The sequence below is a fragment of the Pleurodeles waltl genome, chromosome 1_2 (genome assembly GCF_031143425.1).
Source record: "Pleurodeles waltl isolate 20211129_DDA chromosome 1_2, aPleWal1.hap1.20221129, whole genome shotgun sequence".
Taxonomy (NCBI): domain Eukaryota; kingdom Metazoa; phylum Chordata; class Amphibia; order Caudata; family Salamandridae; genus Pleurodeles; species Pleurodeles waltl.
This window is the reverse complement of record NC_090437.1, coordinates 1,141,261,800-1,141,276,402: the sequence shown is the minus strand read 5'-3', so window position 1 is coordinate 1,141,276,402 and position 14,603 is coordinate 1,141,261,800.

Sequence of the window (14,603 nt, the reverse complement as noted above, 5' to 3'; positions counted from 1 at the left end):
ATGAGCCCTCTCCTTCATCTGTGCACTGTCTGCCTGCTTTGTATTGCCTCCTGAGGGGAGTTGACTGACGTTGGGGCAGGGACTGCTGTCTTCCTGTGGATGTTGCTTCTGGGGGTGGTGTGTGAACTTCAACCGGCATTTCATCTGAGTCCATTTCAACTCTGGGAGAGTTAACACCCTTGCCCTGCGCCTAGTTGGTGCAATACTCAATGACTCTCTGGTGTTTGAGTCGGACTGTGGCTGTGTTTCAACATCCCCCACATTTCCACATTCTGCTGCGACAGGGACTGAGACATCTGCAACGACAATGTGCAGCATGTCATTTATGGTTGTACCACAAAATGTTGCACAATTTTGTGTTGTTTGTGTTGTTCCTCTGTGTGGCTGTACTCTTACTTGCTATGTATGTGTTCATTGCAGGCTAGGGTTGTGGACTAACACTCCCATAAGGCATTGGTGTGTTGTATGTAAGATGTGGCTTGGAATACTTATCACATTGCATTGCACTGATAGCTATTTTGTAAGGGGCATTTGTACATGCACATATGGGGATACACATCATTACTGGCCTTACCTTTGCTGGTGCTGGGTGTGCCTGAGGTGTCAATGTCAGTGACCCCACTGACAGCTTCAGGGAGCAGTGTGGACTCCACCATGTCCTCCAGTGGTGTGGATGGTGGATGGGTGGCTCATGTAGCCTCCTGGCTACCATTTCTTTGGCACAGGAACGCAGTTCATACCACCTCTTGCGTATCTCCTCCACAGAGCACTGCGCAGTACCCAATGCACATATTTTTGTCTGGATTTCCAACCAGAGTTTCCTTTTCTCACTTTCTGGCACCTGTAGTGAGTTCTTGCAGTCTGTCATGGTTCATGACAACATCTTCAGTGAGCACCTCCAGTTCCTGCTCACTAAATTTGATCTTGTGCTTTCTGTCTCCATTGTCCTTCTCCTTCCCATCATTGGCCATGGTGCAGTTTTATCCTGGCAGGCTCACTGAGGTGGCTCCCTGGGGCTGGGCTATGTCTCCCTGCCTGCTCCTGTGGGTGTGGCTCCTGGAAACAGCATGGGCTTACTCACTTCCTAGTTGTGATGTCATCAGGCTGTTCTGGTTGGCCATTTTCGCAATTTGCAATTTTCAGATACCGAATCGCTATTTATTTTGTGATCCGGTATTTGGACCTCGCAAATTGTATTAGCGAATTTTAAGAAATCGCTATTTCGGACTCACAATTTTGATACATCCCATTTTGCATTTGAAAATAGCAATTTCTTAAAATTTGCTATTTGCGATGTGCAAACCGAAATCTTGCTACATCTGGCCCCTTGTCTTGATCCTTGATGTCATTGCACAGTTTTCTCCTCTATAGTTTTACTGAAAATATTAGGAAATATTACATAAATATTTTCGAAGATGTTATCAAAGGTGTCATAAGTGTTGCAATATGTGGGGTGATTAGCAGTGCATGACGAGGGTGCAAGTTATAGTTACCTTACGGCACCAGTTACAGATACTTGAAATAACTCTAACTCTAATAACTATAACTGCTGAGTTTCTATGATTTCCGACATTTAAAATGTGAGCCTAACTATAAAGTCCCTGTAACCTTTGTTTTTTAAGTGAATTTCTATGTTTTTTATTCTATGTTCTAACTAGAATGTCCCTGTAACCTTTGTTTTTTCAGTGTCTGAGCGCTCTCTGTGTGTGTAAGTATCTCACTGGGGATGTGAGTAGATGCATCAGTGTCTCAGTGGGTCTGTGAGTGTGTGTGTGAGTGTCTACATTAGTTTGTTAGTGGCTGCGTGAATTGTTAAGTGGATCTGTAAGTGTGTTCATGATTGTCTGAGTGGGCCTGTGAGTGGGAGCGTAAGTGTCTGAATGGGTCCGTGAGTGGGTGCATGAGTATCTGAGTGGGTCTGTGGGTGTATTCATAGGTATCTGAATGGGTCTGTGAGTGGGTGCAAGAGTGTGTGAGTGGGTCTGTGAGTGGGTGCATGAGTGGCTGAGTGGGTCTGTGAGTGGGTGATGAGTGTGTGAGTGGGTCCTTGTGTGGGTGCATTAGAGTGAGTCTATGAGTGGGTGGGGTCTGAGTGGGCCTGTGACCAGTTTCATGAGTGTCTGAGTGGGTCGGTGAGGGTGTGCATAAATGTCTGAGTGGCTCTGTGAGTGTGTGGATGTGTCCCATTGGGTCTGTGAGTGGGTAACTGAGCATTTAAATCAGCCTGTGAGTGTCTGAGTGGAACTGTGATTGGGCGTGTGAGTGAGTCTGTGAATGGCTGCATGAGTGTGTGCTATTAGTAGGTGCACAACTGTCTGAGTGGGTGAGTGTGTGTGCCAGTGTTTTATTTTCTTTCTTTTTTTCTTATATTCATGAATTCATTGCAATGCTACAAGAGGGGGTGATCCAAGGGTCGTTGTGGATTCGTGAAAATCCATGTCATTAAAAAACATCTTCCCCATTTTAAAACTCATAACCTGTCACTATAACCGTTTAGCTAATTAATTCATGAGAACAGAGTACCTCCACCCTGACCCCTAATGCCACCTGTCAAATGGTTTATCACCAGATTTCAACCCTAGAGATAATTCCGTGCTACAGAAAATGGTGGCCACAACTTTAAGATCAAGTTAAGGACAGCCAATCACAGCCTTCCTGTGGCTCGAGGGTTCTTGAGTAGATTTGCGAAGGATGTGCCCATCCATATATACAATTTTTGTTTTCTTTAACTATTTCATAAACTACTGAACAGATTTACACTAATTAACAAAAAAGCACTCTTTCAGGACCAAGAGTTACCCTCCTGCCAAATATGGTGTAATACTATACAGTAGTTCGGGCTGTAGTCATGTCTACAATCCCTATCGGAATTAAAACAGGAAATGCACTTTTTTACCCCCCTTTTTGTCAGCCCCCAATTAAAGGATCGCCCCCATGCACAACAAGATTCTCTGGCACACTTTCTTTGGAAAATCTTGTGAAGATTCATTAAACGGTGCCAAAGATATAGGCAAGTCAAAAACACTTTTTCAATGGCAACTAGGTCCTAACCATAACTACGTAATGCTGAGCACTAATAGGATATGTATATATATATAGAGAGAGTTTTCTTATCAATAATTTTATTGCAAGTGCTGCAGTGATAATATCAAAGATGCAATACAAGATCTCATGAATGATGAAATATGTGGCATAATTAGTTGTGCATGGTGAAGGTGCAAGTTATAGTTCCCTTAGGGCCTGAGTTATAGTTACCTAAAAGAACTATAACTGTAACTGAGAATTTCTATGGTTTTGTATGAGTAAATAACGTCCCTGTAACCTTTGTTTTTTTCAGTGAATTTCCATGTTTTTTTAATGTAAATCAATTGTAATTAATATATGTTCTTCCATGCCCCCCGCACACGGCCTTTGGCCCTGCACAGCAGGGGTTGGACTCATGACCTGGCCTGCACAGCAGGGGTTGGACTCATGACCTGGCCTGCAGCCAAACCTTGCCGCCAAGCCCTTATAAGCATCCAACCCTACTCCACGAACATCCTCTGGCCGTGGGCTAAGCTGGTTGGATCTGTGAGTGGGTGCGTGAGTGTTTGACTGTGTCTGAAAGTAACTGTGAGTCTGAGTGGGTGCATGAGTGTCTGAGTGGGTGTGTGAGTGAATGAATTAGTGTATAAATGGGTCTATTTTGGGTGCATACTTTTCCCCTAAAAAACACCTATATCACACCCCTGGGGTCAGGGTAAAAGTACCTTGACTCCTTATGCCACTTTCTAGTCAGATTGCGGACAGCCAATTGCCACCATTCATTTTGCAATCATATTGGTGAAAACATTGTGAATTTTGCTAATTATTTGTGAAATATTAGCGAAATCATCGCAGCCAGAGATATACACATTTATTTTCCCTTCATTATCTCAAACATATTCACACCAAATAAGTGAAAGCATGATCTGCATACCGAAAGCTAGCTTTCTGCCAAATGTGAAGTAATTCTGTCCAGAGGTTCGGGCTGGATACATGTCTAAAGGTCCTATGGGAATTAACATGGGAAATGCACCTTTTTTCACCCCCCCCCCTTTTCTCTGTTCTGCTTGACGAATTACCCTGAAACTTTCCATGTGCAACACGAATCTCTGCAACACTTTTTTCAGGCTATTTTGTGAAAATTCATCAAATGGTGGCAAAGATATAGGCAAGTCAAAAAACGCTCTCTCCATGAAAACGTGTTTATAACTATAGGTTTGATATATATATATATATATATATATATACATACTGAAAAAAGCAGGCTATATCTTATAGGGGGGTTATAGTTAGGCTGACATTTTACCCATCCAAAACCATGGAAATCATAGAAATTCAGCAGTTATAGTTATACCTATGTTAATAAACTATAACTCATTGCCCAAAGTTACTTTCAGGCACAAGTTATAGTTTATTCAAATAAGTATAATTATAAATATAACTGATGAATTTCTATGGTTTTATATGGGTAAAACTCTAACCTAACTATAATGTCCCTGTAACCTTTGTTATTTTTTTCAGTCAATTTCTATTTTTTTTTAACACACATGTTAATATTTGTGTCAGGTTGTGGCAAGCCAAACAGGTCCTTGCTTTTCCCCAGGATCCGAACGGGATCCAAGGAGAATCCTTGAAATCCACAGATTGGCCCAAAAAAATAGGGCAATTTTTTGCCCATGAGGGGTCCCTACTCCTCCATTTGTCCTATGGAGTTTGGACACCTGAATCCTGACCCTGTACATGTTTCTACACTGTATTTTCCCACTGGCACTCACAGGCACATCCGTCTTCTGAATTTATTCACAATACCGATGAACAGATGTGTTTTCGCTACATGCCTTTCTCAATGTTTGCAATTCAGAGTAGCAGTCATTGTTAAATTTACATCAACATAATCTTATCCATATATTTTATTATATTGGAATAGTTGTATCTGAAACACCACATTCTTAACTTTTTCATTGTCTTCTAACCATCAACATGTTTGGAAAAATTCTGTATTACAAGTTATGTGATCAATACATATAAACAGTGACATAAGGGTGGTACCTGATAGTTCATAATTAACTTCTCTCTCATTTGTACTAATATACATGATTAACACATCCCATTCTAGCTTGTATATTGTCATTGTATACCACATAATTGCACCATTAATAGGCTCATCATCCATGACAATCAATGTTTGTCAATAAAACCCACTCACAATTAAATTAATATACATAATTACCATATTCCATATTCCCATTCTAGTATGTATATAGTAATCTTACATCACAGTTTTCAGCCTTGAATAGGCTCATTACCCAAGGTAATCAATATATTTGCCAAAAAAAACACTAAACTAGTTAAATCATGCAAAGGATCTCATCTGTCATGATAAATAAATTAATTCAACATACATCTCTTGAGATTCATTGACATCAGAAAGAAAATAAAAATAGATTTGCACAATACAAAAAATTCCACTCATAGTTATGCGCCTAAGTAGTCCTCCAATAATAACACTGATTAGGCAGGGGACAGGTTACTGATTTGGGAAAATATTAATCACCTAGGGCCAGATGTAGGAAGCACTTTGCGAGTCGCAAACGGCAAAATTTGCCGTTTGCGACTCGCAAATGCGTGATTCCTATGCAGAAATGCATTTTGCGAGTCGGGACCGACTCGCAAAATGCATTTCCGAATCGCAAATAGGAAGGGGTGTTCCCTTCCTATTTGCGATTCGCAATGGTATGCAATTCCATTTGCGACCGCGTATGCGGTCGCAAATGGAGTCGCAGTTACCATCCACTTGAATTGGATGGTAACCCATTCGCAAACGGGAAGGGGTCCCCATGGGACCCCTTCCCCTTTGTGAATGGACCCCATATTATTTTTTCAGGGCAGGGAGTGGTCCAAGGGACCACTCCCTGCCCTGAAAATTCCGAAACTAAAGGTTTCGGAATTTTTTGAAATGCAGCTCGTTTTCCTGTGAGGAAAACGGGCTGCACTTAAAAAAAAAAAAAAAACTTTATTTAAAAGGCAGGTCGCTAACATGGAGGCCTGCTGACGTCAGCAGGCCTCCATGTTAGCGAGTGCCTATACTCGCAATGGGGTCGCAAACTGCGACCCACCTCATAAATATTTATGAGGTGGGTCTTTGCGACCCCATTGCGAGTTGCAGAAGGTGTCTGAGACACCTTTCTGCATGTCAAATTGCGACTTGCAATTTGCGAGTCGCACAGACTCGCAAATTGCAAGTCGCAATTTGATTTTTTCCTACATCTGGCCCCTAGTTGGGTAGCTAACGCCTTGACATTATTAAGACCCATTGGTATTTCCATTTGTAGTTCAATTATACATTTAGACTCAAGTCTTCTAAGGGTAATGGTATGAACCCTCCCTTCGTTGTCTGGCAGGGACACTGTCAAGGCAAGAGTAGCGAATCAGATCCCTGTTGCTACTATGGTGTAATTCATAGTGTCCTGTTACTCGATATGTGGCATCCTTGTTGGCTATCACCTATTTTTGTTTCAAAACCTGCTGTTTTATGGGATGAATTATACCACAAATATATTGTGTCCCACATGGACACACTAGGCAGTACACTGTGTAATCAGTGCTGCAAGTCATGGTAACTTTATTCTGCTACGTTTGACCTGGCCTGGGACTGTGATTTCCATCACTTTCCGGCTGTATTTGAACGTCTTGCATTTAGTACAAGGAAAACAAATCCTCCTAAGTCTTGGTTGAGAATTCTGGGCTTAGTGCTTAAAAGACTGTTAAAAGACTATGCATTAACAGGTCATTTAGGGAGTGTTAGAAATGGGGTCTTTGGTTGGCAGTCAGGTTACCCCTATCCAAGCAAGGACTGGGGTCTTACAAGTAGATTAAAAAAGCCAATTGGGTATTAACCAATGTCAAGGGAGAGAGAATATGCACTTTAGCACTGGTTAGCAGTGGTAAAGTGCACAGAGTCCTATAACCAGCAAAAACAGTGTCCAAAATGTGGGGGAGGCAGGCATAAAGTTAGGGGTGACTACCATAAGGGTGTCAGGTCTAACAGGGAGGTACTTATTTTTTTACCCACTACTGGTACATTCCACCACAAGGCCGCCCCCATTGCTCTTCAGAGACTCCATGAGCACTTAGTGCAACTTCATAAGCAGCCAACCACTTGCCAATGTCATCTCCCAACACATAACTTGGCACTACAATTTTGGGTATATGAACATTCCTTTCCCCAGCAGGTCCTGCATGTATGCTGCCACCATCACTGCTGGACTCAGACTGTCTCACCTTAATATCCAGCTCCTTGAGACCCAGTTCATGAGCCAACAAAAGTTTCTTTTCAGCCAAGGCTCTCTCAGCTGCTGCCTCTGCTCCGTCAGCTTCAATTTTTAACTTTGCCATTTGTAGTTGAAACTCTCTTTCCTCCCTCCTTTCCTCTGTGGTCAGGCCATGGCTAGAGACACTGCTCCCTGGTTTACAGGGGACACAATTACAGGGGTATCATCCCCCACTACTAGCAAGAAATCCTCTGAGGGGCCATCCTCTGGATCCTCCTCCTCAAGATTCTCATTAGAATGGACTTCTGCCCAGGCCCTCAGCGCCTTTTGGTATTCCTCCTTTCTGGAGGCACTCTGGGTAGGTACTTCCATCTCCTGGAAGAACTCCTTCAGGTGTTTAACAGTATATGTCTCCACCTTGGCTAGGTCAAAATCTACAGCTCCTGCTTGAGACCCAGCCAGAGACATGTTGGATTGAGTATTTATTTACAAATCAGGCAGAAAACAAAATTGCAGAAAAAGATAAAAAATCAAGTTGACCTTCAACTGTGGGTAGGTAATGAACACTTAATTATTGTATGTCATTGCTCAAATACAAGTCCTATCCTCACCGCTGATCAGCAATGTTAGAAATTGGGTCTTTGGTTGGCAGTCAGGTTACCACCTGTCCAAGCAAGGACCCTCACTCTAGTCAGGGTAAGTCACACACAATCCAAATTATCCTGTGCCCACTCTCTGGTAGCTTGGCACTGAGGAGTCAGGCTTAACTTAGAAGGCAATGTGTAAAGTATTTGTGCAATTAATCATGCAATAACACAGTAGAACACCACAAAAATACACCACCAGTGTTTAGAAAAATATATAATATTTATCTGGTAAGATGCAGGTCAAAACAACTAAGATTCAATAAGTACACGTTGAAATATCACTCAGAAAAAGATATAAAGAGTCTTCAGTTCTTAAAAAGCAACACATGTATTGTGCAAGCACAAAGTACCTGGTTTGCGTTCAAATTCGGCGCAAGGGACCGCAGAGGAGGAGTTGCATGGAAAACAGGGAGATGTGTGTCTATTTTTCTGGCTCACACAGACAATGCATCGTTAAGTTTTCATGCAGGGCAGGCTTTGCATCAATTTCCAGTGTGAAGACTGGGATCCTCTTTGGGTTGTGGGGTTTTCAGATGCCCCGGGCACGATGCGTTGAAATTCTGGGCGTGCAGTACGAAGTCACAGGGCCTACGTCAATCCGGTGGGTGTTGTGTAGAAATTTCTGCCGCACGGCAGACGCTGCTCGATTCCTCTCAGGAAGTCGGGCTGCGTCCTTCCGGCTCAGCTTTGCAATGATCCAGTGGGCCGTGCATTGAATTTCCGGTCACAATGCTGGCGCTGAGCCATTCTCCTCTTCAGGAAATCGTGCTGCGTCGATCTGGTTCGTTGTGCAGTGATTTTCTCCCAGCCCAGGAAGACTCATTCAATATGCAGTGTGTGCAAGTGTGACTGAGCATCCTGTGTTTGGGGTTTCTCGGAGTGGAATGCACAAGGGAGCTGCCAACTAACCCAGCCAGATGTGGATTGTAAAGCACAGAAGTGTTTAAGTGTAAAGAAATGCTCACTTTTTAAAAGTAGTAATATTAAATCCAACTTCACCAGACAGCAGGATTTTGTATTACCATTCTGGCCATACTAAATATGACCATGTTACTCCTTTCAGATCAGAATCTACCACTCAAACAGTATATGAGGGTAGCCCTAATGTTAGCCTATGAAAGGAGCAGGCCTCACAGTAGTGTAAAAACGAATTTAGGAGTTTTACGCTACCAGGACATATAAACTGCACAGGTACATGTCCTGTCTTTTAGCTACATAGCACCCTGCCATATGGGTTACGTAGGGCCTACCTTAGGGGTGGCTTATATGTAGAAAAAGGGGAGCTTAAGCCTTGGCAAGTACTTTTAAATGCCAAGTCGCAGTGGCAATGAAACTGCACACACAGGCCTTGCAATGGCAGGCCTGAGGCATGGTTAAGAGGCTATGTATATGGGTGGCACAATCTACAGGCCCTGGGCACATGTAATGCACTTTACTGGGGTCTTACAAGTAGATTAAATAGGTCAATTGGGTATTAACCAATGTCACCATGTTTTAAGGGAGAGAGCATATGCACTTTAGCACTGTTTAGCCGTGGTAAAGTGCGCAGAGTCCTTCAACCAGCAAAAACAGTGTCCAAAAAGTTGGGAGAGGCAGGCAAAAAGTTAGAGGTGACCACCATAAGGCTGTCAGGTCTAATAGGGAGGTATTTTTTTGTATGTCACTAATGGGTGACTAGATATACATGTACCGAGGATGTTGTCTGACTTTAATATATGCCACTTGTTCAACAGAATTTTCTAAATGTCAGATGCATTCTCTGTGAAATCCGTAATAAGTCCTATTTTAGGGACCTTGACTTTAATTGAATGCACATTTTATTTTGCAACATCCAACACCTTAGTGGAGTATCCCCTTGATCTGAATATCTCAACTGTGTCATTCACCACCTGGTTAAGTTTAATCTCCTGTGTACAGTTGCCTTTCATATGCAATAATTCCCTGTGTGGTATGCTTTGTTTCAATTTCTGATGATGGTTACTTGTGACTTGTAGGGGGGGATTTTCCAGCTGTCTCCTTTTTGTGTACTGTTTACAAATTCTGTCTCTCTTTCGAAATACCCTAAGGTCTAGAAAGGTGGCTTTGTGTGAACTAATATAACTAGTTAAGTGTAAATTATGTATATTGTCATTTAATCTGTCACGGTACTCTTACGCTGATGTCACTTTCCCTCCGAGTTTTGTGAAGAACTCCACAGTTCCTATGCTGGTGGGCCCGGCCTTGACATACGGGCTCAGCAGACCTGATTCCCACGTCATTAAATCCTTCTGAGCTGCTTCAATGAGGGGGGAAAGCACAGCAGGACAGTATAAACAAGTGAACTTCTGTCTCCGGTTTCTGAGAGAGCCAGATGAAATGTGAGCCTGCCCAACTCTGTGGTTCATGTGCAGGTTTTCTGGACCCTCCCTTGAAGCATGGAACCTTTTTTGTTTTGGAAGAAAGTGTTGGGATGCTCGGACAGGCATTCAAAAACCTGGACTGTTGGGACACATCTGGGATTTTTGATCACCCTAATTCAGGTATACTCCGTGCCTATTTGCAGTGTTGCAAAGTTGAACGTTAAAAATTGTTTTATTCTGTGTGCATTGAAATAAAATGCTTTTGCAAAATAATAAGCACATTAATGGAATACTCAAGTAAGAAGGTTCTTTTCAAATGAGAATTGATATCTGTTAGAAATGGGGTCTTTGGTTGACAGGTTACCCCCTGTTCAAGCAAGGACCCTCACTCTAGTCAGGGTAAAGGAGAATCACCCTTAGCTTACCCCTGTTTACCCCCTTGGTAGCTTGGCAGAGCAGTAGGCTTAACTTCAGAGTGCTAGGTATAAAGTATTTGTACCAACACACACAGTAACTTAATCAACACACTACAAAATAACACAACACTGGTTTGGAAAAATAGAAAATATTTATCGAAACAAACACAACCAAAACAACAAAAATCTGCTATACACAAGTCAAGTTATCAATTAAAAAGCAAAAAGAGTCTTTATGTAGTTTAAAACACATACTAACACTGTTAGCGTGAAAATGTACCTTGGGTGCATCAAAAATAACCCCGCAGGGGCAAGTGTGAGTCACAAAGGGCTTACGATGCATCGATTTCACTCATGAGAGAGACCTTGCATTGTTTCTCCTTTCATCGGGTCAGGCGCGTCGTTTCTTCTCTCCGCAGGAGAGCGATGCATTGATCTGGTCAACACTCTCAGGTCCAGGCAGGCCTTGCATTGTTTTTACACGCCCAGCGGTGTTTGCGTCAGAAATCCAGCAGCATAATGATCTGAAAACCACGCAGCGCGGGTTGCGATCTCCCAGCCTCCATCAGCGATGCTGTGCGTCGTTTCTCCAGCTCTGTGCATCGATTCTTCGGCTGCGTTTCAGGCGAACAGTGATTTTCAGCCACGGAGCCGGTGGCGCGTCGTTTCTTCATCCGCAAATTGGAGTTGCGTTGATCTTTTCCCCGCACGGCGCTCTATGCATGGATTACTTCCTCTTAGGCTGCCAGCTTCTCCTTTCAGGGTTCCAGGAACTGGATGGGTACCACTTGGCAGTGTAGGAGTCTCTACAGAGACTCCAGGTGCTGGCAGAGAGAAGTCTTTGCTGTCCCTGAGACTTCAAACAACAGAAGGCAAGCTCTAAATCAAGCCCTTGGGGATCTTCACAAGATGGAAGGCACACAAAGTCCAGTCTTTGCCCTCTTACTCTGGCAGAAGCAGCAACTGCAGGATAGCTCCACAAAGCACAGTCACAGGCAGGGCAGCTCTTCTTCCTCAGCTCTTCAGCTCTTCTCCAGGAAGAGGTTCCTCTTGGTTTCCAGAAGTGTTCTAAAGTCTGTGGTTTTGGGTGCCCTTCTTATACCGAATTTCTCCTTTGAAGTAGGCCTACTTCAAAGCAAAGTCTCTCTTAAATGTGTAATCCTGCCTTGCCCAGGCCAGGCCCCAGAAACTCACCAGGGAGTTGGAGATTGCATTGTGTGAGGGCAGGCACAGCCCTTTCAGGTGTAAGTGACTACTCCTCCTCTCCCTCCTAGCACAGATGGCTCATCAGGAAATGCAGACTACATCCCAGCTTCCTTTGCGTCACTGTCTAGTGTGAGATGCAACCAGCCCAACTGTCAAACTGACCCAGACATGGAATCCACAAACAGGCAGAGTCACAGAAATGGTGTAAGCAAGAAAATGCTCACTTTCTAAAAGTGGCATTTTCAAACACACAATCTTAAAATCAACTTTACTAAAAGATGTATTTTTAAATTGTGAGCTCAGAAAACCCAAACTCCACATGTCCTTCCTCTCCCAAAGGGAATCTACACTTTAATCAGATTTAAAGGTAGCCCCCATGTTAACCTATAAGTGGGACCGGCCTTGCAACAGTGAAAAATGAATTTAGCAGTATTTCACTGTTAGGACACATAAAACACATTACTATGGCCCTCATTACAACTCCTGACTGCCACCAACATACCGTGACTGCGGCGGTTTACCGATATGGGTATTATGACCCATCAGAGAAAACCGACACTATACAGACACCCACACAAGTCCGCCAAACCAAAGGTCAGTGATAAACTGGTGGTAGCAAATCCCACACTGTTACGCCATCAGAAATATGCCCACAGCATCATGACCCACAAATCACTGCGGTGGTCATGCAACTGCAGTAAACCATTGGCGGTAAACACCGCCGCAGTCAAAATACACACACATATACAAAACAACACCACATTGGACAATTCAAAATACACACACCTAACACAGATACACACACCACACCAACACACCCACACCAATATAAAGCACACACCCACATTACCCACAACCCTTTACGACCCAAACATTTTGGCAACTGAGAGAGACAAGCCAGGAGCACCCAATGAATCAGAGCCACAAAACACCATCACCCATACACCATCCACGCACCTCACAGCACACACCCCAACACATCACCCCACACACCCTCACACATACCACTTTCACTACTCCCAATGCACCACAAAGACACCCCAGGTTCTCAGAGGAGAAGCTAAGGGTCATGGTGGAGAAAATCATCAGGATAGAGCCACAGCTATTCGGATCACAGGTACAGCAGACATCCATTGCAAGGAAGATGGAGCTATGGTGGAGAGTCGTGGACAGGGTCAACACCGTGGCACAGCACCCCAGAACAAGGGATGACGTCCGGAAGAGGTGGAACGACCTATGGGGGAAGGTGCGTTCTGTGATAGCAAGACACCAGGTAGCTGTACAGAGGACTGGCGTTGGACCCCCACCTCCTCCCCCACAACTAATAACATGGGAGGAGCAAGTCTTAGCGATCATGCATCCTGAGGGCCTCGCAGGAGTAGCAGGTGGACTGGACTCTGGTAAGTCATACTTTATCCCCACCCTACCTGCATGCCATCACATACCCCCACCCTTACCCTCACTCCCATCACTGCATCACCTCACATATACCCCACAATCCCTATCCCAAGCCCTACATGCAACACCAATGCATGGACCCCCATCACAGACCTGCTTGGACACACATCACCAAAGCATGCACACTAGTGACAATCACTTAGTCAAACCATGCACAACTCACACAAGCCAAAGCTGCCTTGCTATTAAAAACCATAGAGGGAAACATATCCATGCACAAGATGGCACACGCAGATACAATAACACTGCATTTACATCCCCACAGGACCACCACTCAACGTCACCGGAGATGAGGTCCAAGCAACATCCAGTCCACACTTGAAGAGGCCGACAGTGATAACAGCAGCTCTTCACACCTGGATCATGATGACCAACCTGGCCCATCAGGGACCTCTGGACAGTTGGTTACCCAGTCAGAGTCCCATCCCACCACAGAGCCTCTTCCCTACGGAAACACCAGCACAGCACCCACTCAGCAGGCCCATCCCTCTGTCTCCAGGACATGTCAATCAGCAGTGTGTCCACCACTACAGGGACCCCAGGCAACCCCACCAACACAGGACGATCAGGGATCTGGGGTCAGTGGCGGAGGGCACACGGTTCAGGGGACAGAGGCACAGGACAACAGGGAAGCTGGGAGGACTGCTGTGCGACAGGGGGAGGACAGGCCCAGGGAACCGACTCTCCATGAGGCACTCACCAACATCCTGGGTGCATACACCATTCCCAGGAGACCATGGGCCAGATACTGGCCAATGCTGCAGGAGACCCAGCGGCTGCAGGAGGGACAGTACCTGGGGATCAGGGAGGAACTGAGGGACATCCACTCCACCCTCGTCACCATTGCAGGGGTGCTCGCAGACATGGCCAACACCATGTGCAAGGCAGTGGCACACCAAAGGGCCTCTGGCACTAGCCAAACTGAAGAACAGTCCTCCACCTCTGCCGGTGCTAGTGGACAGGAGGCCCCACCACAGGAACAACAGGCCACTAGCACCCCACCCCCTGCAGAAGGAGAACCACCCTGTAAACGGTCCATACCATCCAGCCAGAAGCCAGAGAACATTGCCAAGACCCCACCAGAAAATAAGACTCTCCTGATTGTCACCCTCTGTCCCACTCTGTCACCCTGGCCACCTTGAACTGAGATTTCTCCACTTCCTATGCCCCCTTGGACAATGCACCTGGGATACAAATAGAATGGACTCCACCCTGGACTTCCCTCCTTTAGCAACCCAGACC